The sequence below is a fragment of the Ambystoma mexicanum genome, chromosome 2p (assembly GCF_040938575.1).
Source record: "Ambystoma mexicanum isolate Mex_15411 chromosome 2p, UKY_AmexF1_1, whole genome shotgun sequence".
NCBI lineage: Eukaryota > Metazoa > Chordata > Amphibia > Caudata > Ambystomatidae > Ambystoma > Ambystoma mexicanum.
In genome coordinates, this window is record NC_090923.1 from 1006154608 (window position 1) to 1006182589 (window position 27982).

At 45.7% G+C, this 27982-nt stretch overlaps 1 protein-coding gene across 2 annotated transcripts in view; it reads left to right on the forward strand.

Moving 5' to 3' along the window:
* The first annotated feature begins 15100 nt into the window (after positions 1 to 15100).
* Positions 15101 to 27982, forward strand: part of SNX32 (sorting nexin 32) — a 490023-nt gene continuing 477141 nt past the window's right edge. The window contains exons 1-2 of one of the 2 annotated variants that reach the window (XM_069644826.1): positions 15101 to 15170; positions 15654 to 15730. The gene's annotated coding sequence lies outside the window, so the exon portion shown is untranslated. The remainder of the gene's footprint in view (positions 15171 to 15653; positions 15731 to 27982) is intronic. The other variant, XM_069644829.1, reaches the window with a different exon arrangement.

Genomic DNA, 27982 nt, shown 5'->3' on the forward strand with positions numbered 1-27982 from the left:
CGGGCAGCCACCCGCCCGGCCTTCAAGCCCGCAGCAGCAGCTCCAGACGGTCCAGCGCCAGTCGGCCCCGTCCGCACCGACTGCGCCACAGACGATGGGGAGCCAGACAGCAGGCTAGCACACGCGTGGAACAGGGTCTCGACCACAATCCCGGTCCTCGTCGCCAATGACACAATTACATAGACACAGGTAATTGTCTACAACAATAAGGTTGTTCCCATCAATCTGAAGACAGAAGATGGAGAAAGTGTCCTTGCTCTGGGCTTGAGAAGTTGGAAGTGGCAACATTAGTGGGGAAACAGGCAGTGCTCTGAGATCACCTTCCCCACTCAATCATTTTTTGCTCACATGCTGGTAAATTTCCTAAACTGACAAGGCTTGCACTGACCTTCTGGGGGTGGTATCAGGCAGAGCTACCAGATCTGGCCAGATCAATCATATTATTTGTCCCCTAGATACTGTAATTATGCCTATACAGTTCACCCAATCCAATTCTCGCTTAGAGCCCAGGAATGTAACATTTGGTTGTGTTGTCAGACCTGTTTAAAACCTCACTGCCTGCCTGTAATGATCTGAGAGTGCATTTAGAGCTGTATAATATGTGTGTGCATCCCTGCTTGTATTAATAAAGCAGCAATTTCTCACATTTCTGGACTCCTCCATTTTTTTGGGCATGAGGGGATTTCCCTTGAGCCAAACTCTGTTTTTTCTAACTACACTTCAAGGGGTAGTAGACATATGGCTGCTCCTGCCTCCGCTGACAAATGCCGTCCCTCCCCTGCTTTACTGCCTGCTTCGGAGATCAGAAGGTGGAGGTGGCAGGCTGGGGGAGTGACAGCGAGTCCGAAAGCTGCAGCAGACTTGCAAAGCTAGTGTAAGTATGAATCCAGGAATCTGACAAATAGAGGGGGAAGGGATCTGGGGGAACAGCTATGTTTTTGGCAGTTGTTTTGTCAGCAGATTATGTAATATAAGTAAGCAATATGGCAAACAGGGGAGGGTATAGAAAGGGTCTGCTTGATGTTTGTGGAAAGGTTTTGGTTTCGTATGGACTGTTGTTACATTTTTGTTTTGGTTAGAGAACATTTGGTCTTAGGTGATCAGTTTGGGAAGTGAGCTTAGACTATTGATTTAAGAGTATAGATGACAAAAGGTATGTAAATATTGTATTTCCTGTGAAATGTACATTTGAACCTGTTTCATGGATGAGGGTTAGCTGTGAGTAGGGCTGGCAGAAATAGCTAGATCATAACATGGAAGATGAGTTCCTTTGTCTTTTCCTCACAAAGGTAGACCTCCACAGGTGACACAGTAGATAAAAGAGGACCACAAGAATTATTGGAGAAATAGTGGAGTTACCTGTTAGGTAGACAGAAAGGTGACCATGGATTGTTATTCATGTATTGTTAAGTTTGTCAGTGTGTTAGGGAAGGGATTAACCAGACGTGTAGTGAAGGGTAAGCTGTTGACTATTTATTTGTTTGCCTTGCTGTAGGGTTTGTGATGTCACAAATGAGGTTTCTGAATAGGACTTAAAGTGCTTAGAAGTTGTCAGATTCCATCCTGGTGCAGTGGCGCTTGAATTGGCTCAAGGATCACATGACAGAATTGTATATTGGCCCTCAGGGTGTCATGTCCCCTGTCATGAAGCCCCGTTCTTACAAACTCGGGTCCCCTCAGGTACCCACCAATTCCCCTCTAGATCCCAATTACCTTCACATACCCGGCACACCCGGAAGAGGAGAGGCTTGAATGGCAACCCGGGATGCTTGAGACCCTTCCTCCACTGGCAATTACCATGGCGTTCTCCTACGTTGTACCGTGGACATCGGCATTACTTGGGTGCGCGTAGATCCCCGCGTCACGTGGTCAGGAAGTAGCAGTTCCCGTTATCAACACAGAACACGTGACACGGAGCACGCGCCACGTGACTCAAGTCATGTGACTAATCCTTGCAATCAAAAGGATCGGGTAAACGTGCAAACAACGCTTCACAGCTGCTTCTTGCGAGTACTGTTTGGCGTTTTGTTATTTTTGGATTTCTACAGCTAGTTTGATCACGGACAGTTTGTACAGACTTCTTTGCCTCTCCTTGGAATTGCCGCACTGTTTTGTCTTTTCTGGAACTTCCGACCCTTGGCTCCGTTACCTGGTTATTGATTTGGATTCCCCCTGAAACTGATGTTACCTCCTGGCTCCTGACCTCGGATTGCTTATCGGACTGCTTACGGATCTACCTGTTTTTGCACTCTGACCATTGTTCCTCTCTGCTGGCTCAGGTGTTTAGACTCCATCCAGAGTGCTACTCAAGTTCTTACCTGTATTCTGCTGCCGCCGGTTATCTGCAGACCCCTGCCCCATATGTCCCACCCAGGACATTCATCCACCTTCATTAGGTAAGCCTTCTTGTGTTCCTTTTCTGCTGCTCTGATTGGTACTGCCTTGCCATTGTCTGATATAATCATCTCTTGCATTGTAGTGGTCGGGGGGTCCTTCCGGCATTCCTAGTTCCAGTCTGACGGCACTCTACACCTGTGGCCTCAAGGATTGCATGGGCAGTTATCTTGCTATCTTCCCGTGTGGTACTTGGGGACAGAGGTTCTATAAACTGCACGACCATCAAGTCAGAACACGGGGGCAGAAAACACAAAGAGGGTGGTGGAGACCTACTAGGGCTGTTGTTATTCTAGGAGAAGTAGGTTAACATATATGCTAAGTGACAAATGCTTCGTGATCCATAGTGGAGCACGGATTTGGTGGACAACACATTGAGGTTTTCAAGCTTTGCAAAATGGGACATTATTTGGGTGAATTTGAGAAGCATGTGAATGAAAGATGGACTGGCCTAGGGTGGAGGTTAAAGCGAAAGTGGTTTTGGGGGTGTGCGTGTTGAGGGCATTTGAGCAACTGGTGGGAGTGTCTATTGTATTTGTCAAGTGTGAGTGCAGTTGAATTTGTAGTGTGTGTTGAGGAATGCATACAATTATGTGTGTTATGTGTTCAGAAATATTGTAACTGTTTGCACTGTTTTTTTCTCTTTCTTTCTCACATTCTTTCTTGTTGTCGCAGCAGCATTGTATTTGTCAAGTGTGAGTGCAGTTGAATATGTAGTGTGTGTTGAGGAATGCATACAATTATGTGTGTTATGTGTTCAGAAATATTGTAACTGTTTGCACTGTTTTTTCTCTTTCTTTCTCACATTCTTTCTTGTTGTTGCAGCAGATAAGATATGTCGTTTTCTGTCTTTAAATGGACGGCTAAGCTTCTGCTGTCTTTGGAAAGATAGAAAACTCTACATAGAATAGTTTCTTTTTTCAGAGTTTTGAGGATTATACTCCTGCCAGCAGACATTGACAAATGACCATCAGTGATGGGAGGGGGCGGAGCCCAAATAGGCGAAGTTGGCTTCAGTAAGCACGGAGGCGATGGGGCATTTTGCCCTATGTTTTAACCTATGTTTTGGACAAAATTAAATAAAAATGAAGTAAGGAAATTGTATTAAGGATTGTGGTAGGCAATTAAAGTGTGATAAATAGAGGAAGCACCCTAAAAAGCAATGGTTTTTTAAGACGGACATCAGTTTGCGAGAAGCAACACATGTAGAAATTGTGGATGTTAATTTCCATCACATGATGAAAAAGGGCAATGTGACTTTGTAAATTTGGGAAAATGTGCATGGAATTTAGGCATTGTAAAGTGCAAAGCAACAGAGGCATGGTTAGTTTGGAGGGGATTGGGAGGTAACTTGAGAAATGACAGAGAGGGGAAGATTTGGTAAAAGTGGGACTTTTGGATGGGCACTTTCCATCGTGGCAGGCAGGTGAGTGTTGCTTCCTGGAGACCCTCTGGGCCTTTCCGATTGTTTTTTGTGCTTTGCCTGCCCCCAGGACCTGTGTGCAGTGTTCCCCTTCCAATCCCAGACTTCCTTCTTCCCGGCTTCCCAGCCCTCCCACCTTCCCTGATTGGTCCTCTCTCCCCAGTGCCCCGTAGTGTGTTCTCTCCCTGCCTGCACTTCCCATCATGGCAGGCAGGTGAGTGTTGCTTCCTGGAGACCCTCTGGGCCTTTCCAATTGTTTTTTGTGCTTTGCCTGCCCCCCAGCCACGTGTGCAGCGTTCCCCTTCTGAGCCCAGACTTCCTTCTTCCCGCCTCCCCAGCCCTCCCATCTCCCCTGATTGGTCCTCTCTCCCCAGTGCCCCGTAGTGTGTTCTCTCCCTGCCTGCACTTTCCACTGTGGCAGGCAGGTGAGTGTTGCTTCTTGCTTGGAGACCTTCTGGGCCTTTTCTGAGTTAGTTTAAGGCATTTTCCAGGCCTCATTCTGCTCCATTCCCCTCGGCTTCCTCACTGTTTCCCTGTCCCTCCCGCCTCCCAGCTTAAATTCGAGCCCCCAGCCTCCCTGCGCAGCCTTTGCTTCCACCCTCCCCCCCTCCTGCCCCGCCCACCGTGCCCCGATTGGTCCTCTAACTCTGCTACCCTGGCCATCCCAGGGCAGCCCTCTGTTGTGCAGCCCCTGCGACTAAGGACCCGAAGCAAAGGACGGCTCCAGGACGTATCTGCAGGTATCAGCAGGAAAAGCAAGAAGCCAGCAATAAGTATGTGTGGCAAGGACGGGGACAGAACCAATTACCTCATGCTATACTACCCTACCACTCAACCCTAGAAACCAAACTATTGTAAAATCTGCATAACGTGGTGCACTTACACTTAAAATCCTGCCTAACAGCATTGCTGTGATACTGTTGCATTGAGAAAGTGTGCCTAAAAGCATATCCGTGGTATAGTTGCATCTTGAAAGGGAAATTCACTGTTGATTTTAGATTGTGTGCCTAATACCCTCTCTGTGCAAAGTGGAATTTAGAAGTGTGCCTATTAGTGTGCCCTGGTTGACTTCAGAAGTGTGCCTATTAGCGTGCCTTGGTTGAATTTAGAAGCGCGCCTAATATCGTCTCTGTGCAAAGTGGAATTTAGAAGTGTGCCTATTAACATGCCGTGGGTGACTTTAGAAGTAGGCCTATTAGCGTGCCTTGGTTGAATTTAGAAGTACGCCTAATATCCTCTCTGTGCAAATTTGAATTTAGAAGTGTCCCTGTTAGCGTGCCTTGGTTGAATTTAGAAGTGCGCCTAATATCCTCTCTGTGCAACGTTGAATTTAGAAGTGTGCCTATTAGCGTGCTTTGGTTGAATTTAGAAGTGTGCCTAATATTCTCCCTGTGCAAAGTTGAATTTAGAAGTGTGCCTACTAGCGTGTCTTGGTTGAATCTAGAAGTATGCATAATATCCTCTCTGTACAAAGTTGAATTTAGAAGTGAGCCTAATAACATGCCTTGCCTGATTTTAGAAGTGTGCCAAATAACGCGCCCTGGTTGAATTTAGAAGTGTGCCTGATATCTTCTCTGTGCAGAGTTGAATTGGGTTGCCTCATATATCCTCTCTGTGCAAAGTTGAATTTACGAGTGTACCTATTAGCGCGCCTTAGTTGAATTTAGAAGTGCGCCTAATATCCTCTCTGTGCAAAGCTGAATTTTAGAAGGGTGCCTAATAGCGTGCCCTGGTTGAATTTAGAAGTGTGCCTGATAGAGTGCCCTGGTTTACCTTAGAAGTGTGCCCATTAGCACGCCTTAGTTGAATATCCTCACTGTGCCAATCTAAATTTGGTTGCCTAATATCATCCCCATTGCAAAGTTGTTTTGGTTGCCTATTATCCTCTTTCTGCAAAGCTGAATATAGAAGTGTGCTTATTATCCTCTTTGTGCAAAGTTGAAGTTAGAAGTGTGCCTAATAGCGTGCCTTGGTTGAATTTAGAAGTGTGCCTGATAGCGTGCCCTGGTTGTACTTAGAAGTGTGCCTGTTAGCGTGCCTTGACTGATTTTAGAAGTGTGCCTAATATCCTCTCGGTACAAAGTTGATTCTAGAAGTGTATATAACAACACCACTCTGGTATAGCGGAATTTGACAGTGTCCCTAATAACGTCACTGTGCCAAGGTCTAGAAAGTCTGTCCTATATCGGGTGAACGGGTGAAGTGGATGCCCTATATCGGGTGAAGTATGTGGATGGAACGGGTGAAGTATTTGGATGGAACAAGTGAAGTATTTGGATGGAACGTGTGAAGTATTTGGATGGAACGGGTGGAGTATGTGGATGGAACGGGTGAAGTATGTGGATGGAACGGGTGTAGAAGTAGATGGAACGCGTGAAGTATCTGGATGGAACGGGTGAAGTAGAACGGGTGAAGTGTGTGGATGGAATGGATGAAGTGAGTGGATGGAACGGGTGAAGTATGTGGATGGAACGGGTGAAGTATGTGGATGGAACAGGTGAACTATGAGGATGGAATGGATGATCTGATGTAGAATGGGTGAGGTGGGTGGAACGAGTGAAATGGTAGAACGGATGAAGTAGGTGAATAAACGGGTGATGTGCTTGGAACCGGCGAAGTGGGCAGAACTAGTGAAGTGGATGGAACGAGTGAAATGGGTGGAATCAGTTAAGTCAATGGAACGTGTGAAGATGACGTATGTGGATGATGATGCATGGAGAAAAGATAACGTGGGTAGAACGAATGAAAGTAGTAGTGCATAAAATGGTTGAAGTACATGGAACGGATGGGAGTGCATGGAACGGATGGGAGTGCATAGAACGTATGGGAGTGCATGGAACAGATGGGAGTGCATGGAACGGGTTGGAGTGCATGGAACGGGTTGGAGTGCCTGGAACGGATTGGAGTGCATGGAACGGATTGGAGTGCACAGAATGGCGTGATGTACATGGAATGGTTTGGAGGGCATGAAACGTCTGAAAGAGCATTGAAAGGAACGGTCTGAGTGCTTGAAACGGTCATAATGAACGGAACAGACGGAGTATATGGAACGGAAGAAGTTCATGGAACTATTGGAGTGGGCGTGATCTCAAGCACCTAAAGTAAACCACCATATTCACATTTCCACACTTTCCCTCTTCTTTACATCACCACTCAAATAGAACACAGCGATACTATGACACCATTCGGTATAGCTGTTCTCATACCAACATCTGCCTCATACCACCCATCACTCTAACTAAACACTGCTGGTTACACACACCCCAGCCAGGCGTTCTCCTCAGGCCTAACACAGCCACAATCGGTCTGGATAAATCCTGCCAGAACGAACACATACTCTTGACCTCTCAACCACCACACCTACCACTCAGAAGAAGCTATTACACGAATGCCACACCAGCTGCACACATATCCGGTGCTCACACGCACCTTTGACTCTCTCTACTCTCTCTACTGACTTGAACTTCGGTTCCCAAGGGCGTTCAACCTACCAGAGCCTTCAGACCATACCAATGGTACATGAAGCGCTATATAAATGCAAAATAACATAACATAACATGACTGAGATAGAGTGTGGGGGGCTTAGGTGATGTGATTGGGAGAGCAAAAGAGAAGTGGGCTGTGGAGTGACTTAATTAAGGACAGAGTGAAAATTATTTAGTGATTGTGATTTGAGGCGCGTAATGCACATGATTGCACATTTACATTGGGATCATGAATAACACATATTTTAACACAAGCATATGTTTATGTTTTCGATTTATTTTCTTTTTTTGAACAATTTATTAGTGCAACAGTTGTTGAATTTGGAAAGCTCTGTTTTACAAACTGTATTGACAAAGCATTAGTGTGTGTTGGAGGTTTAAACATTTACTTTTTGCAGAGATTTTTAGCCCACTTAATGGTGAGCATTACTTTTGTCTTCATGTAGGACTGCATAGGAGTATGGGTGGGGTCATAAATGACATATAAATATAAGGGCATGTACTGTATGTGAACAGTGTATAGGGGGAGGAAGCAATGTGTAAGATTTCATTTATACTATGATGAAGCTACTTTTTTTCTTATATAGAAGGAGTAAAAGACGGTGTTGGTTGGCATTGGCAGTGGAACAAGTATCAGGACATGTTATGGAAAATATGACCATTAATGAAGGCATTTAATTGCCCTGACAACATTTTAATGCTACCCTAGAGTAAGAGCTTATTGGGCTAGGTATTCTTATGAAAACGTTTACAAAATCAATGGGTAATAGTGTAGTTTTGACAATGGGAGTGGTTTCCTAGGAGAAAGCAGAGTGAATATGCTATTATTTATTTATTTCATTTGTAAAGCACACACACAACCCGGAGGCATTGAGGCGCTGTTGCAGGTACAAGTCAAGGAGGCAAGCTTAGTCATACAGTAAAGTATTTGTTGCGTAGACACAAATGAGCAAAGGTAATATTATAGTTGCATAGAGACAAAGCATTCTCATACATCTTGGTCATACTGTACATACTGTAAGGTGGTATAGTATTGTTAAATTGCTGACATGATGGGCAGGGTGGGTGGAGGGGGTGGGTTAGGAGAAGAGCTAAGTTTTGAGAACTTTATGAAAGATCCAGTAGGATTTCTCACCCCTCAGGGAGGGTGGGGAGTCATTCCAGAGTTTGGCAGCACGATAGGGGAAGCTGAAGCCTCCAGCTTTACATCTCTTCACTTTGGGCACAAGAAGTCTGTCCGTGTATAGGATCCTAGTGGGCCTTGATGAATGGTCTTTGGTGATTCTTTTGTGTTAGGTAAGGTGGTGCTGTATTAGAGAGGCACTTGTGGGCAATGGAAAGTGTCTTAAAGGGGATCAGTTCCTGGATGGGCAACCAATGAGCTTCTCTTCGAGCTTTGGAGATGTGTTCACGTTTCGGGATATTGAGGGCTGCTCTCAAGGCGTTATTTTGTATAACTTGCCTTTTTTTATATTTCCAACTGAGGTGTCTGTAAATAGGGCGTTGCAATGGTCGATCTTAGAGCCAATGATGGCCCGGGCAATGGTGAGGCACCTGTTTTTAGTGAGGAAGGGTCTGGCTGCGTAGAGCACCTTAGTGGCGTAAACTGCCAAGGAGGCAATGGTGCTTACTTGTCTGGACAAGGTGAATGAGGCATCAAGGTAGACTCCTAGTGTCTTTACTGTAGTTGGGACAGGAATCACACACTGGTCGGTCTCGAAGGATGTCTATTGAATGTTAAGCGACTTACAGGCATTGGGTGTGTCAACAATTAAGATTTCTGTCTTGTTGCTGTTGAGGCAAAGATGATTAGCTGCCATCCATGCCTGAATTGTGGAGTAGATGTTGTTGAGGGTAATGGAGTCATCTCTGTAATTACCTGAGAATGGGATCAGGATTTGTGTGTCATCGGCATTGTTGGTGTAAGCTATCACGAGGGAGTCTAGGATGTTAAAGAGTGGCCTGGTAAAGATATTATATAGGGTGGAGGCGATACAGGACCCTTGGGGAACACCGCAGGTGATGGGGGATGGTGAGACATTGGCAGTGTCTGAGAAGACTCCCATGACTCTGCCTTCCAGGAAGGATGCAATCCAGGCAGAGGCATGTGGGGAGAAATTGATGTGAGTGGTAAGGTGTTGGCAAAGGATTTGATGGTTGACTAGGTCGAATGTGGCAGATAAGTCCAGGAGGAGGAGGAGCAAGGCACAGTTTATTTTATTTTATTTTATTTAACACTTATATAGCGCAGAATCCACTGACCCTAAGGCTTAAGGGCGCTGACAAACAAATGGCATATTTGATTGGGCAGAAAATAAAGGTGAGATAAGATTCATGGATTTAGAAGACCGGTGGTAGTTTATTTAAAAAGATGTGTCTTCAGACCTTTTCTAAATACATGAATGGAGTTTTCTGATCTCAGTTTCAGGAGCAAATTGTTCTAGGCCACAGGAGCTGCAGAGAAAAAGGCACCAGCATTAGTTTGCGATAATCTACATACCGGAATCATAAGCTGATATTTGTTGTTGGATCTAAGATTATGTTTACTCACTTTTGGTCGTAGTTCCTCACTGAGATAACTAGGGCCTGAGTGTTTCAAGCAATTAAAAGAGATGGATGAGAGCCGGAAGAAGATATGTTCCCTAATAAGGATCCAGTGAAGTTCCCTTCTCGCCTCAGAAATATGATCGGACCTTTTCTTATCCCAAACAACCCTAACAGCGTTACTCTGCACAACCTGCAGTCTGTTAAGCTCACCATTTGAGAGACCATTTGAGAGACCAATTAACAGGCTGCTAGAATAATCAAGCCTGGAGCTAATCAATGCTCTGGCAAATGTTTCCCTACTAGTATGGGAGAGAAATGGTCGGGAATGTGATAGCAATTTGATATAGTAAGAGGATGAAGCCACCAGACTACTGACCTGTGCTTTAATTTTTAGATTACTGTCAAGATAAATGCCCTTGACTTTCTTCTTGACCACTATAACACATTCGTCAATAACCAGTTGGAGTATTGATCTTCAAGTTAACGGATCTTGGGGATAGTACCCATGTTCCCTCTAAGCTGTGCGCATGTGCGCTTGTCCAGCTTCCTTCTGGGTGCCGCTCAGAAGAATTTTAGCAGCGCACTCAAAAAAGATGTAATAAGGGACAGGCCACAACAGCTACCTAATATTTGCTGATGACTCCTAAACTTGATTCTACCACATGACTCTAACTCCACCCAAGGCCATATTTCGATATTACCAGACAACCTGGAATCTGCCTACATTAGCTCTGCAAAAGGTTACCAGACTTAGATTCTAGTCTTGTTTTATGTTTGTTAAATATGAATGACGTTCAAGCACAAGAATTTCTGTTACTCATGGTGCCTTAGCAAAAGCGCTACCCACACTATGGGGGTCATTCCGAGCTTGGAGGTAAGGTAAAAAATATGCCAGTAAAGGATTACCGGCATCTCTTTCCGCTACGGTCTATTCTGACCAACCAGACCGTTATTTACGAACTCGTAAAGTACGATGCTGTAAATAGCGGTCCATTTTTTTTAACGAAAGGGACAGCCCCTACTGTGGAAGGACGAGGGCTCTAATACAATGGAGAACAGAAAGGGCTCCAACCACAGATGTAATTCTTAACACTATCCTAATGTCGGAGTGTCTGCATGATTCTAATATGATTATTTCAAAGTGGAGCTTCAATAGTAAGCCAAATATCCTTTACATGCATAATCAGGTCATCAAATATGGCAGAAAAAGGCACAAATCCCTCATTCTCAGTCATTATTCAATTCGATTTATTCATTGTTCATGTTGTTCTTTTTTAATTTTTTAACCAAAAGATCATGAACCATAACTGGCTAGTTTGTAAACAGAGAAATAAGACATAAATACAATATGTGGAACAATGATTTCACAGTGAATACTCTCGCTGTTCAATAATCACACATTAAGTGAGTTAGTATCAACTGGGTGCGCAAGAAACATTTGTGCACAATGAGAAAGTGAAAAAAGTGTTTGCATTTATGTCAACGTGTTGTTCAATATTTGTACAACACAAATAGAAAGAATGTACTGGCCAATTGTTTGGTGCCCAAGTTTCAGCAAAGGCTGACTGGTAACCCTACTTAAAGCTGGGTGTCTAACAAGTTAAATGTAACAGGCTAAATTGAATTTAGTCAGGGCAGGACCAAATTAGATTCTCCCAAAGATGCGTATTAACAGTACACAGAAAACAGGGGAAAATGATAGTGGAGAAAAACCCGATTTGTCAGTCCACAAGTAGGGCAAGGTGCATAAGTAGCCCAGCTATACTTAGAAGTACGAAAGGGTCAAATCAGGGTGTCAATTAAATTTCACAAACAGAGGACCAAAACTATCGGTCAACGCCAGGGGGAGGGGCCCCCTATCTAGTTGGTAAGGTCAGTGCGGCACATGGAGTGCTTGGCCTTTGGGTGTTTCGGCTGGAAGTTAGAACGCCTTCGTCTGGGCCTCCGGTATGGAGATCTCTGTAAAATGAAAGAAAAGAAAAAGAAGGGGGAAAGGTAGGTGAGATCTAAATGAGGTCTCAATACCCTTAGAAAGCAAAAAAGAGCTAAAATGAGAAAGCATTGCTGCCTAACATGCAATCTAGGTAAAAGATACTTCTAAAGTAACACTAACAATGTCAGCTAAAGTCAGATATGTTAAAAACATTGTGGAGCTGCGAAGAGGCCAACCTGTAGGGTGGGAACCGCTGGTCTTCGCTGTGAAGGGGTGGTGAACCTCTACACATACACCAGACCACTCTCGATTGGCCAACCGACCGGCATGTTGATTGAGGTAGATGCCGACATGTGTGCAGTAAACTGTAGTACTGGACTGTGCAATGTAACCCTACATTTACATCAGACCACCCCCGAATGGTCAACCCTACGGCATCATGATTGAGAAAGATGCCATCTTCTGTCCAGTAGGTCCTCCCCACACTAGCACTTAATCCCTAGGACCCACGTGGTTCACGATGCACAGCCCTTCCCACCATTAGAGCCACTGTGCTACACAGAATGAGCCGCTCTTAGCTCTATGTTACTAAGCAGTTTTGCACTCGATCTTCTTACTTTGGCTCACCCCTGGGGACTCCGTACACATCCTGGCCCTTGGGTCCCTTCATACAGCCCCCATGGTCCTCACCCGGTCTCCCTACTCACAGACTCCTTCTTGCAAGGCTGCCACCTCCCCAGCGCACTTGACTCCTCAGACCTTGGCGTTGCCGATGTTCCTGGCGCCAATGCAGGGAGGGGTGAGGGTGGTGCACCCTCCATGGGCCTTGCAGGAGCCGGTGTTGCGCTTCCAGGTGTGCTCTTCCTGGCTGGGATGCGGTGGACCCTGCCTTTGCCCCTGGAGGTGGTGGGACAGCTGGTCTTGTGGTCCTCGCAGTCATGCTCACTGCCTGTGGGGGTAGAAGAGAGGGACGGCATGAGTGATGATTTGAGAGCCAACTTTCATACATGGCTACAATCACATATTCAGTCATTTGGGGGTTATGGGCATTTGGGTATGCAATGGCACTACATTCAATTTATGGTTGGGATATGCATGCAGGTGTCGGTGTCAATCATGTTGGCCGGGTACTGTGCTGTCTGACTAGCACACTGTCCACAACACCTGCCCAGTGTGCCTCATGGGATAGACCACGGGGGAGCATGGCCAGCGCGCATGCTGTAAGGACGCGCACTTGTGGAGCTCCTGCCCGAGATCCTACAACGGGTGGACGCACGCCGTAAAAATAACATAAACTGCAACAGCAATAACTGAGCTGAAGGTAGCGAGGCTAGAGGCAAGATCTGAGGATGCAGAGGGGTGCGCACGGCACAATAACATTAGGTTTTTGGGTGTCCCTGAAGACATGGAGGGCCCCTACGCATCCAAGCTTAAGAGAGGTCCGGTAACCCACACACTCTCAACTGGAGACTCTCCTGACCCTGCATAACGCTAAGCCTGCCATTAATGACGGATCAAGGTGGAGCACAGCGCCCATACAACCTGGCACGCACCTGGACCGATACATGTGAGGATCTAAATAGCAGGACCTAGCCACGCACAATCATATAACTGTTGACTAAAGTGCCCTGCCCGGTAAGCAGCACTGACCGATCAGAACCACAAAACTGCCCATCAAGCAGAGGGAACAGTGCACTGGACCTAGGGGGAGAGATGTCCCCACCCAAATCCAAGACAAAAACAGTGACAATGGACTCCTACACGACAGTCAGGCCCAAGCAGCTGCCGCAATATGAAGCCACGGCCAATACAGAACCATCACAACTAGAAACAGAACCCAAAGACACGCAAGTTCTCCAGGCCATCGCAGCACTACACACTTCCATCGAAACCAAGATAGAAGAGGTAAGGGCGGACATGCAGCTTATGCGCCAAGATGCTCGCAATCTAACGGAACGAGTGAACGCAAACGAAGCCACCCTGCAGGACAATGTTGCAAACACCTCAGATCTGAAAGCAAAGGTTCTGGATCTGGAGCTGAAAGTAGCGAGGCTAGAGGCAAGATCTGGGGATGCAGAGGGGTGCGCACGGCACAATAACATTAGGATTTTTGGTGTCCCTGAAGACATGGAGGGCCCGGACCCAACAGAATTTGTAGAAACAATGCTGCAACAGGAAATAAGGGTGGGAAAACTCTTGCAGGGGTTTTCAGTGGAACGTGCCCACAGATCCATCCAAAAGCGTCCCCTGCCAGGCTCGCACCCATGCCCGATTATAGCTAAAATCCTAAATTTTCGCGACAGAGAAACGATACTGCGATACTCCAGAGAAGGCGGGGAGATCAAAAGACAGGACTCCAGAATAGTGATGTACCCCGACTATACCCCCACAGTCCAATGTGCCAGGAATTCTTCCATACCAGTGAAAGCAAGGTTACGAACACTCACCCTCAAGTATATGTTGCTCTACCCGTCTTGCCTCAAAGTACCGTATGAAGGAAAAGCAATTTTTCTAGAGACCCCTATCGCGGCAAACATGTGGTTGGAGCACAATAACCTAGCAGATGATGGAGAGGAACCACAAAAAAGCAGATAAAAGGATAAACAAGCAACGTGAACACGAACACCAACAGAAGGTCCTACACTGAAGCGAAAATGAACAATTGGATAGCACAAGGGACCATAACAAGAGTATAGCAACATCGGGCAAGAGCACAAGAACCACGAGCAAACACATCGCTGACCCTTGGAATAATAGGAAGCATTTAGACAATGTTCTTACTTATGATTACTGAGGAATTTCTTGGTAATAAGTAGATACACCTCATTCACCTATACAATACCCCAATAGATTGAGCAATAGTCGCTTGATAATTTGAACAGGAACTTGACATGAATCCCCTTTCCTTCACACACACAGAGAGTGGTGCTTTTGAGATGAAATTGTGACGTTCCTTTTTTTTCTTTTTTCGCAATTTATATATCAGATGCAAATAGAACCAATGGTACAAGCAATTTGCTCATTAAGTGAGCCCATTAAGCTTATTATGCTATTCAGCCAAGAGCGTGGGAAGGTAATTTATCCTGTTTCATTTTTTCATTACTACAGCTCTTAACCAGATTTAACATGACCCTCTATGCGGAATAAACGCACAACAATAGCTTTTGCAGCAGCCTGATGGCACTAAGAAGGGTTAAATACAACCCTACAACATTCCAGTATGGCGCTTGTACATGGCAATGAATGGGACAGGAACTAGTGGGAGGGCACCTTGGCAACACGTAGCCGCGTTGCCATGGAGATCTAAACACAACACGATAACTTTTAAAATGACGTCGGCTGCTTTTTGCTCGTGTGCAGCCGACGTGTTTTCATCCAGAACAACAGGGTAAGTGATCTCATTCTGCATGTCTCTGTGTGCTGGCGCTTTGATGCTTCACGTAATGGACGATGATATTCCATTACTATGGATTACAATATTAACAGCTAATCTCGCGGTTAGGGACACTTTCACAACGCGCATACGATTTTCTTAGTCCCACGCAATAGCGGTTTTGCTTTAATATAATAAATCAACTAGCATTCGTTAACAATGGATCACTAGTATAATTTCGAAGTTGACAGCACGAGGGTGTGCACATACTCTACATGTACGTTAACTTATAAGTACCATTGACTTCAATTGTTAATAAGTTAACCACGCATCAATAAGATGTAATTGTTATGCCACATGTCTAACTCACGGTAGATAAGTGTCTTAGGATGAGTTCCCTACATGCTTTCCACTCCACACTTACCAATAGAAATGGCGGTTTGAGGGGTGAATCTATATTTGCATTCATTTAGGGTTATTCCAAACGTTTTATTACAGACCATTGATGTTTGGGTTTTGTCCCATTTACTAACTACCGGACAACAGTCACATGAAGTTTATTATTCTGATATGGGGTAAGCCAATTTCTCAACACTTGTTGGAAACACATTATTACGTATGGTGTTGAATTATGCATCAGTTATCAACTGAACTAATGGGCTTTTATGTTTTTTTTTTTCTTTCTTTCCCATTTTATTTTAATTTTAATTTCTATTCCATCATTTATTATTCTCTTTATTTTTTATATTGCATTGTTTGATTGGTGTTTTTCTCATGTTCTTATTATTCTTGGGTGTATGTTTACAATGACTTGTCTTTCTAACCCCATCAAATCCTTCCCTTCGCCAATCCTTATTTCTTGTCTTCTTGAAATATGAACATACCTTGGGGTATGGTGTCAATTTGTTTTTGAAATTTGAAACATGTGTGCCATGTATTTTTTGTGTGTTTATTTCAATTAATGGTATGATGATGTTAATGATGTTAATGTTGACAGCCCTGATTTGATAAAGGCACAAGCCGAAACACGTGTAATCAGCTAGCAGGGATCAGCTAGCTGAGGGCTAAATTCTCAAATAATGTTTTGATTGTGCAATAAAACAATCAAATTCATTTCCACTGGAGCTGAGTCCTGGAGTCACCTTTATTCTTGCAGCTATTTGTGGACGGTTAGGGCTTAACACCCGTCCAAAACCAGTGACCTGTGACAATTGGTGTAATCCAGTGAATGTATTAAGGGTTCTCTTTGCAAAGGCACATAACAGGGATTGTAAGGAGTCGCCTGCCCGAGCAACTTCACAAATAAGCCCCATACACTTGCTTGAAACCCATTATTACAGAGGTCTTCCAAGAAACGTACGAACGTGGAGTCCTACCCGATAGTATGAGAGAAACCTTAGTGATCCCAGTTCTTAAACCAAACAAACCGGCTGAGCACTGTGAGTCGTGTCGCCCAATAGCTATGCTCAATCATGACGTCAAACTACTAACTACAATCCTAGCTCAGAGGCTGTCCAGGCTGATAGGTGATATCGTACACATAGACCAATGCGGGTTTGTCCCAGGCCGGAACACGACCATGAATTTACGCAGACTTCAGCACATTATAAAACGAACAGACACAAGCATTGAACCCTACCCCTTACTATCGCTCGATGCCGTCAAGGCGTTCGATTCTATTTATTGGGAGTGGTTGCTGGCGGTCCTAAAGGAATTTGGATTTGGCCCCGGATTTATCAGGTGGATTAGAATACTATACACCAAGCCAAGTGCACGAGTAAAAACTGGGAGACACGTGTCGGAAGCCTGGGATATTTGCAGATGCACCTGGCAGGGCTGCCCACTATCTCCCATGCTTTACATACTGGGCCTGGAACCGATTGCCATTTATTTCAGAAAACAATTTTTTGATGCCGGGATAAGGCTAGGAGGGATAGATTATATCATCTCGCTCTATGCGGACGATGTCCTACTGTATGTCAGGGACCCGCACCTTAATGTCCCAACCATGCTAGAAGTTCTAGACAACTTCTCTAAAGTCTCAGGCATACAATTCAGCAGAGCGAAATCCTGTTTATTCCCGCTAGCAGGTCTTAAGGACAAAAGCGCGACGGAGCTCCCAACACTAGGGATACAATGGCAGACAACCACGTTCCGCTACCTAGGTATCCAGGTCATGCACACTCTGCAAATGATGCACAATCACAACTCAAATGCAGTAATACCCACACTCCGCAGATCAATTACCTTCTGGGCAAAGCTTCCACTATCAGTGATGGGGAGAGCTTCGATAATCAAAATTATTGTCCTCCCTAGACTACTGTATAAATTTCAAAACGAACTCAAATTCCATCAAGAACTCATTCTTCCGCCTACTAGAGTCGATATTTTGCAAATTTATCTGGGGACATGGCAGGCACAAAATAGCACATTCCACCCTAGTCCGACAATACGCCCAAGGCGGAATCCAACTTCCGAACTTCGAAAAATACTACTTAGCTGCCCAACTCAGCTTCGTGTCAAAATGGCTAGCGGATGAGACCACATCCGAGACTTCCCTCCTACAGCCCATGATCTCTCTGATGCCACTAAAAGAACTTATCTGGGCGCCAAACCACCTACTGAGAACCATACCCTTCATAGCCAACCTGGGATGACAAATATGGCAAAGAGTGAGGTCATTAAGCCACCTAACACACCTGTATTCCCCAGAAATACCGATGATCTGGGACCTGTGTAAAACAGACTCTGACCTACTACACCTCAGGGCTTGGGAGAAGAAAGGGGTTTACACATGGGGAGACCTATACGAAGAGGGCTCTTTCAGGGAGTTTAGTTCACTGCAAAGAGAAGATGGAATACCCGCTGGTCAATATCTATGGTACCAAAAGATACGCGAAATAGCACGACACAAATGGGACACTTGGCCAGAAGAACCGGAGTCGGATCCTCTCACAACTCTACTATACAATTTGGGTGAGGGACAGAGATTGGTCTCCCAGATATACAGACACCTCAGTGATAACCCCAACCCAAAAGGAGGGGTAATGAAAAGCAAGTGGGAGACGGATACAGGACGAGAAATGTCGGAAGGGGAATGGAACAGGGCACTAGCATTCCCCAAAGCGTATCCAGAAACCACAGATTTCGCTTTATACAACTAAACATCCTACACCGGACATACCTGACCCCCTACAAGCTAATGACATTCAACAAACAAGCAAGCCCCAACTGCCTATGGTGCATAGCGGACAAGGCAGACCTCATACATATGTTCTGGGAATGCAACATAGTACAATCCCTATGGGCAAAAGTCAAGCAGACGTACGAAAAAGGGGGGACTTCAAACTACAGCTGGTCCCCTGAGGAATGCCTCTTGGGAACATACCCCAGACCAGCTTAACTTAAACACCGGGTGAAACTAATGGACTTAATGTGCATAATGGCCAAAAGACATATCGCTGTGTCCTGGAAAAAACCTATGGGTATATAATACATGGTATAACGAACTAGAAAGATGGGTCAATGCGGAAACAAGGGCATGGGAAGACAGCGTTGCCAGGTCCACTGATGAATCTAGCGCAACCTTGGACGCATGGAAGGAGATAACTAGAACTGTATTCCACCCCTCAGACGATAAACCCCCATGAGCTAATATGGTCTGGACTATACAGAACTGCAAGAACACCACGTCCCACAAGGGAGACGCATAAAGACCCAATGAAGCCCCCGGAATTTACGAATCCCCCCCATCCCAACGCCACACCCTGCTGAGAACCCAGATTCTGAGCGATGACGACCAGATAAGGAGACAGTTAATGTTATTATGTTTACTTTTAAAAATGTTTTTTGCTTATTATGAAATACTGATGATCTTGCAATGGATGCCACACTTAACATGACATGTGTGACTACGCAATGTTAAATACCAATAAACAAATTTGAAAATAAATGGGATAGGCCACTTCGTGGAGTATGTGTAATGTGCGTTAAGCCCTTGCACTTGGAACTTGCTTGGGTCGCAGTTGCTTTGGCATGAATTTAAGGGGGGGGGACACCATGCCGTGACTCCTTGGCCAGGCCTTTCAAGTGTATGTCATGGCATTGGCATTGGCAGTGTTGACTTTGGACACTCACCTCCGTCAGCGGACGACATTGCCCCACACTCCATGTTGCCGACCCCTTCAATTGATTCTTGGCCGATCAAGCCGGCACACGTCTCCTCCCATGGCATCAGTTTAATGGGGGAACTTGGGCCCCCTCCAGTCTCCTGGGCCTGGCTGCGGTTTGCCGAGAGGATGCTCCGCACCCTCGGCCGCAGGTTGTCCCACCGCTTGCGGCAGTCCTTGGGGGTGCGGGGTGTGTTGCCGACTGCGCTCACCCTCTGGCCCACTAGTGCCCAGATGTTTTTCTTCCTGAGCACCGGCCCTCACCGCATGTCTCCGCTGAAGACGATGTTGGCATGCTCCTCGAGGGTGTCCACCATCATCTGCAGTTCGTCGGGGCTGAAGCGCTCCTTACGGAGCCGGTCTGCTCCTTTCTTGGGTGCTTTTGGCATTCCTGGTGCTTCTGTTAGGCTTTTCCAAGATTCACAATGGTCCCAGGGGTCCTGCCTGGTGAGGATGGCAATGGATTGTGTTTTTAAAAATGGCCGCTGCGCTCCTTCCCGGTCCTGTGGGATGACGCTATTTCTGGTTCCGCTATTTAGCGGTGGCCGTAATTTACGGTAGACTTAATTAACGGCCACCGATATTTACGGTCACCGCTATTGCCGCTTTACTCTGTGGCGGTAGTGTTATGTACGGTGCGCTTCATGTCGTTAAGGGCTTTTTGGGGCCCTTTTGCAGCATAGCGCTAGGTACATTACCAGCATGGTGCAAAGCTCGTGCCCGTGAAGTCGTAATAGGCCGCTTTTAGCGGTCTATAACCAGCTCGGACACGGTGTTTGCTCCATGCCGGTAAGACCGGTACTTACCTCCAAACTCGGAATGAGGCCCTATAACCCAAGTTTCAACTCAAATATTGGATACTGACTGTAAGTAAGCAGGCTATTAGGATGTGTAACCTCATCCCATGTTTCCTATTCTTTGTACATATGTCACACAAGCACTTTGAAAAGTCCCCCCTTGCAAGTTAACACATTATAAAACTAAAATATGAATTTGCCCTATAAGGATTTTGAGTAGGTAAATGTCATACTTAGCGTTTTCTACTTTAGCATTGCTATCTTTACCCTAAAAGTGGAGAGCAAGATTGCAATATTATTTACTTGGCCTGTAAGGGATAATTGGTATGGACTCTGCCTGGTATTATTCGTATATAAAATGAGTGCAACAATATTCACATAACTAGAATGTTTTTCACACAATCTGCAACCTTTTAAAATGTTCCATGGAGCATAGACCTTAACAAATGATATGTGAACTCGCTACTATACAAATATTGTTGCACTGAGCCCTTGTATAATACTGCCCAACAATCGAAAGGTGAGGTATGTTGCAAACAATCTTGTATGCACTTCACAGTAATTGTGCACATGCAGATTTATGTCATTTTCTTAAACTCCAAATAACTTCATTGGGAGGCTTTAGATTGGATTTGCTTGCAAAGTATTGTGGGTATGCAAATATCCCAGTTAGTGTTTTACCGCTACAATCCCTCACTTTTTACAGAGCCCTGTGAACTAATATTGGAGGCTAGTACAGGAGCCGGGGAGGCGACCGGGTGGAAGGGGACAGGAGAACACTCCCTTGGGGTGAAGAACAAATCAGCAACTTTCAAAAACCAAATCAGATGTTTTGGCAGTACAGTACAGTGAAGGAAATGTTTGTTTGCTAAAGAATAGGAAACTATATTAATAGTCTAGGAAAGTACACCTTCTATTTCTGTATATGCTCAGCTGCTGAGGGCTTTTCAATATAATCACGAGTTTGCATTGATTGCCTCTAGCATTCCCATGCATCTTGTTCAACTGATAACAGTGAATTTCAGAGGAGGGATCACTAGTTAAAGAAGAAGCTGCTCAATTTGCTGTACCTGTGATCATTGCTACTGTTGACTTAAAGGGAAAATATATGTAATTATCTTCAACAGGGCACCAGAAGAAACCTCACTAAGGCTCGTGTTGATTTTTGTCTAGCAAGGGTGGCAAAACTATAATCTGTATTATGTGCCCAGTATTTTCACTTCCTATGTCAGGGTTACAAGCAAGGCTTTGATAAGATGTTACTCCATACTTGGAATCAAAAGATTTTTCAGGGAGTAAGAAAGTAGTTGGCTTTGCCAGTAGGGATATTGCATGCTTATTAAAATATGTTATTTACCCGTAAAATTCCTCTTGAGATTGGGCATTAATAGAATTCGATTTTCTACCAATGCCACTGCTCTGCTGGTCATTGATTCGAAAAGATATCAGTGGAACTTTGTGAGTGTGAGCAGGGGCTAGATTCCTATATGTTCATGGCTTCCCAATATGTTGGGCACAGTGCCCTGTTTTTAGGGAGTAAAATGGATGGTGCACATGTCTCTTAGCTGTAAGGCTGGTTTTGAGTAAAGGTTGTCACAACTCACAGACCAACATAATGTGGATAGTGAGCAGAGGCCGAGGAATTCTGATAATCATATTCTGTGGTGCAGCTATTCTGATGCAATTATCGTCCTTACCCAAATTATGAGAGGCATTTTCTCCTGGCCCTTGAATTACTCCATTAAAGTGGCACATACACTCTTATTGGCATGTTTTCTGACACATTCCTTTCAGTTACAATTAATGAATTTGAAAAAATTGCAGAATGTCTGAATTTTTTGACAGCCACATCAGTGATTAGCGATACTTTCCATATTGTCTCTGCGCAGTGCTGACAAATGAATAGCCACCACTAAACCTATTGATCATCCTGAGCATGCAAAGCTTTTTTGTGCATAAACGTTTTTCTCTCTGCGGTGGAGTACTTTTGTTAGGTACTATGGCATATCTTGAAGTCTTGGACCGGTTGATGATTTGTAATGAATTGCTGTGATTGGGAAGGGGAAATTGCCTTCCAAACTCTTCAGAGATGCTATCTCAATAACTGCATATGCTCAAAAAGTGGCTTAAATTGTTATTCAGTTGCGCACATGTAAAATAATGTGCTCACAAAGACAAATCATTTCCACACTTAGAGAAAAATAATTAGAGGGAACATGCCACAAGCATAAGCTCTGTCTTGCTTGTGTTAAGAGCCAAGCCATTAGAACACATCCAACTTTGAATAAGCAGGTAAATTCTGTTGATGTTAATTTCATCATCTGAGAAGACACCAGAGATGGGTATGATACAATGAGTATCATCAGCGAAATTGGTAAACTCAATGTTGTTTCTGTCCAGGAAATCAAGAAACAGAACCGTAAAGAGATTATAGAAAATGGGAGAGAGACAAGCTCCCTGAGAGACACCTTGCGCCAGCTCCTTGATATTGGCATCAGCTAAGTTGCTGCTCACTCTCCAGTGACGATCTTTCAAAAAAGAGGTGACCCAATCAGCCGCCGATGACGAGAAACCCGCCACCTCCCTCAACCTGGAGACCAATAAGGTATGGTCTACCAGGTCGAACACGGCGGATAGGTCCAACAACATTAGCATGCTCGGGTCACCTTGATCCATGTGTCTAAGGAGTCTAGATTTTAAATCCAACAAAGCAGACTCTGTACCATGTTTTTCCCGAAAGCCAGACTGTCTCTTATTCAGGATGTTACCATTTCTTAAGTGAGCCAGTAGTTAAACATAGGCCACTTTATTGAGAATCTTAAGAAGAAATGGGGAGTTGAGATAGGGCGATAGTTAAGTGGGTCATCGGGGGAGAGATCAGGTTTTTTTTAATAAGGGGGTCACCCAAGAGTGCTTAATGCATGTGGGAACCTCGCAGTCCCTAAAAGATGCATTAACAAATTTACAGAGTATCGGGATAAGCGAGATGTTACACGCTTTAATAGTTAAGGAACGACAAACATCTCCCTTACAGTTGGAGGGTTTAAGATTTTGAACAATAATTGTTAAGTCTTCTTCTGTGATTGGTTTGAAAGAGAAGAGTTCATCTTCCTTACAGCATTTAACGAGGGTAATAGTATCCTTTAGACCTTTACTGGATAAAGAGTCTCTGGCAACAGCATTACCCTTATTAATTTTGTTAAGTTTATTATGCATGGCCTCCTGTACTAGGTTACACCACCTAGCATCTTTAATAATGGAGTCCCATAAAGCTGATTTTTCAGACGAGAAGCGCAGATTCTGTTCCATGTCCTGGGCGGAAGCCGGATTGACGAATCACTCGTATTTTGTTGTCCTCCAAGAATTTCTGAACCTTCAAGTAGGCTGCATGGTCTAGGATTTTTAGTAGAAAGGGGATAGTTGTAATTGGCCTATAGTTGGATGGAATGGATGGGTCTAAAGAGGTTTTTTTCAGAAGGGGGAGGACCCAAGCTTCTTTAAAGCTGGATGGCACAGGACTTTTGGAGAAGGATGCGTTCATGAAGGCGTGATGACTGGGGCTAGCACATCAGCACAGCCTTTGACGAGGAATGCTGGGCAAATATCACCTTTGCATTTAGTGGGTTTCAAGCTTTGGATTAGCTTTAAGACTTCGCTTTCGGGAGATCTCTGAAGGAGAATTGATTGGTGGAGGGAACGGGAGGGGATGCAGCTGATGTTTGTGGCTGTCGGGTCATTATTGAATTTGGCTTGTAGTGAGAGTAATTTTAGGTTCAGGGTGTCGATTTTACCTAGCAGCGCTGCTTGAATGTCAGAGCACCACATAGTGTCTTTGGAGAGGGTGGTGGGTGGTGGGGTGGGAGATTCAAGTTCCCTGTATATGGTAAAGATTTCTCTTGTATCAGAGGTGGCCACGCTGATTCTAGTGTTGAATGAATTTGACTTTGCTGCTATAGTGGCTGCCTTGTATTGTTTTGATATTTTACTGAACTAATTTTTCAGAGAGTCAGAGAGGTCCTTCAGCCAAGTGAGCTGGGCTTGTCATTTCAGAGTGCAGAGTTCCATGAGGTCTGGAGTAAACCAAGAGTTTGAATGTCTAACTATCGTGGATTTGTGTGGGGCTAGCAGGGGAAGCATGTTGTCTCTAGTGATCTTGTGTGAGCTTCGTGTTACTGCAGGCGGTAGAGGGTTGGATGTGGTTTTGATTGTGCCGGTCTGAGGGATGGAAAAGAAGATGATGTGGTGGTCTGACCAAGGGCAGGGAATGATGGCACTGGTGGAGATCTTACAATAGTGGTCAGCAATCCAGTCTAGAGTACGTCCTTTAGGGTGTGTGTGTCAGAAGTAATGCATTGACAGAAGCCTAGGGTGTTGAGGGCATCAGATAGTGAGGATAAATGGGGGTCATTTGGGTCATGGAGGCTCAGGATAAGGTCTCCTAGCAGGATAATTTTAGAGGAGGCTTTTAGGTTGTCCTGTAGAATATGAAGTAGGTTTTTCTCGAGGTTTTGGGGGGAGGGGCAGGTGGCAGTAGAGGAGGTGGATGGTGATAGTGCATGTGGGTGATGGTTAGAATTTGAGTGCTAGGAGGTCAGTAGATCCCTCAAGGGTGGTGTTTCATCATCTGAGGGGAAGGGATTCTCTGGCTACAAGGGCGACGCCAACTCCTCTGGCAGAGGGTATGTCATTCCGAAAGTTGGCGTATCCTGGAGGTATTGCTAGGGATAGGGCAGGGCCACAGGCTTTGTGAAGCCAAATGTCAGATATGGCTAAGGCATCAAGGTTTTGTTTGGAGATAAGGTCGTTGATGTCTAGTGCATGTGCGGGCAATGATCTAGCGTTAATGAGGGCGCAATTCCAAAGGGGCTGACTGGCTGTAATTGGTACAAGCGGGCCAGAGCCCTGTTTGCGGTTGGATTGGTGAGAGCGTGGATCAAGCTGTCGGGCGCTAGGTGGCGATTGTTTCTGGTTGCTGTTATGTAGTAAGGCTGTGTTCTTGATGGTGTTAAGTGGAGGATTTTGTTTGGAAAGGGTTTGGGTTTTGCAAGATTGGGGGGGCTGTTGTGGATGTAGCAGTGCAGGGATAGGCTTGGTTTTGACTCCCAGGGGGGCAATGGTGGTGGGCTGAGGAGATGTTGAGTCCTTCCTGGAGTTTATAACTGGTCTAGGAGTAGTATAGGGGGCAGAACTGTGGCTCTGTTGGTTGGACTGCACAGTGTAGAGAGTAAGTTGGCATTGGTAAGGGGTGGTAACTTTGTGGTTACATTGGTGGCTTGGAGAGGGGAGGCATGTAAGAGAAAGTGCGCAGGCGCAGACTGGCATTTCTCTTGGACAGCTTTTGGGAGGATAGTCTGTCATTCCTCATTAAAGTCCTGTGGCCTGTAGAGGTAGAAAGAGCGTTATTCAGGTATCAGGAGGGGTTGCGGGGGGGTTGGCTACTTTTGGCCGGCAAGTGGTAAGGTGGGATTGGGCAGCCTGTTGGGACAGAGTTGAGAGGAGCGCCAGGCATGGGATCTTCTTACTGTCGCGGGTAGGCAATGATCTGATGCAGGCATATCACTCTTTGTGATGTGGGCCACAGTTGTGTTTGACGTGAATACCTTCGATATGCGCAGGCTCAGGGTTGGACTGGCCCTTTCGGTCTTTCGGCCAGTGGCCGAACGAAGTTGGGGACCCCAGGGGCCGGTTTTTCGGACAGGCACCCTGGGTCGTTTTTTAAAAAATAAATATTTTTTTAAAATGTTTGTAATTTTACTTCTTTGTGTGCTGCGTGCGTGCCGTGCCGCTGCCTGTGGGTGGGCGGCCCTGCCTACCGCGAGTCGCGACCCAAGCAGAGCCGCTCGCCTCGGCAGAGGAGGGGCTGGGCTGGGCACTGGGCAGCAGGCAGGCACTGAGACAGTCTGTAGAGTCACTGCAGCATAATATTTCATCAAAGCAAGGTAACAGAAATGGTGTTACCTTGCTTTGATGATTGCATCATGTATGCATGCATCATAATTTATTTATGATGCATTCATGTTGCAATGTTGCAATGCATGCAGTCTGCAGATGCATTTCATGAGGATCAAGGTGGCCATGGCCCGCCGCCACTGCAGGGGCCACCGTTCGTGTGGTGCTCGTTCAGTCGGAGCGGCCCGGCTGGTGCTGATTGCGCAATTAAGCAAAGCAGCTAAAAACAACACCAACCGAGAGAGTCCTGACCCGGGGGGGCCGTCACGGGGCAGAGAATGCCTGCCTGCAGGGCTTGGCTCAGAGACGAGCTGGCTGGGCCGCCTGCGGCCCCACCCCGCGACTTGGCATTTCACACTACAGTTGCTTTCAACTTTGCAGGAAGTAACAACACATTGTTGCACTTCTTTGCAAAGTTGAAACGCAACTTGTGCCTGGGGCTGGGGGGCCGCCAATCCATGGAACAACATGGCAGGCCGGGGCCGAAAATTCGGCTGCAGCAGGCCGCCCCGATAGACTCTGTGCCGCCAGGTGCTGTGCACGTGCGTCACCATCAGTCACACTACATGATTGACTCAATTTGCTGTGAGTTGGGCCTCTGAACCCTTACCTGGGCTGGGCACGATTTTGGCCACACGCATTCGCAATGGCGCAGACAGTGAGTCAGACCAGAGGGATCCAGGCCCAGCTGAGCCACACACACTGCAAACCAGGAGGACCCAGAGTGAGAGAGGACCACCGTCGTCCACCATCAGGCGGGTCAGAGCGGACTGGACGAGGCTGCCAGTGCGTGCCCACAGGAGGACGAGGACTGCCCAGGCCACAGCTGAGCGGACCAGGAGGACCACAGGCAAATCGGAGGCCATCGCGGCCGCCAGTAGTGCCAACTCCAAGCCACAGCAGCAGGCAAGTGTGAGTACTACACTTCATAGAGCCGGCACCGTTTGCTTTCTGACTGGAACTGTGAATTGTAATCCCAGGGCAAAAAAAGGTACCATCAAGGAAAGTGAACCCCATAATGCTTGCTAAGCTAGTCAGTCTTAACGTGGCACCAGTTATCATCTATTTAGATAAAAGCGGGCCACTTCCCCTGCCCTGTAAGTGGGCAAGGCAGGCTGGCCCTTTAAGGCCTGGGGTAAGATATTGAGGCCAGGCCCTCTAGCCCTTGCAGCTTGTTGCCACCAAATCTCCAGCGTTCTCTGTAGGCCACTAGTCCAGCCCTGCTGCTCATGTGCCATTTTTCCCTATCTGTACTCTATTATAGTAGTTTCGGCTTAAAGATGTCGCAAGTAACACCTAAATACCCAAACTAAAAAGGTGGCAAGCCACCTTAATTTCTCTCAGTATACCCCTTCTGCAAGTTTCCTTCTGGGAAAGGAACTGGGCGAATCATACCACCCTTCACTGCAAGCAAAGTGGTAATCTATCGACGATTTCACAAATATTTGTAGCACACAGCAGGCAATTGGCCGAGCACAGCGTGCTGTATATTGCCTGAACAGTGCATGGATCTTCGGGTGGAGGTCTATTGTATTAATGTTTGAAGATGCATGAACCAATCCTCATAAGCGGGAGGAAACTTCATTTTAAAATTCATTACTGAAAGTAAAATCCACTTGTCGTGGTGGCAGCTGTGGTTGCAGGTACACTAAATGATCCACTTTCTAGTGTGTAATGGGAAGACCCAGGGTCGACAATTTTTTATGAACCTAAAAGGTGTGTAGTGTGATGTCATTGCTGGCAAGCCAAAAGGCCCTGCAAACTAGAGACCAACGGGGAGTGAAAGAAGTCGATTTAAAGGGAGGGAGGGGGTCGGCGGTGGGGGTTCTAGCAAATCAAGAAAGGCATGAAGGTGTTGGGGCAGATGGTATGTCAGGATGAAATGAAGTGGCTCGGAGTGGGGGGTAGATGA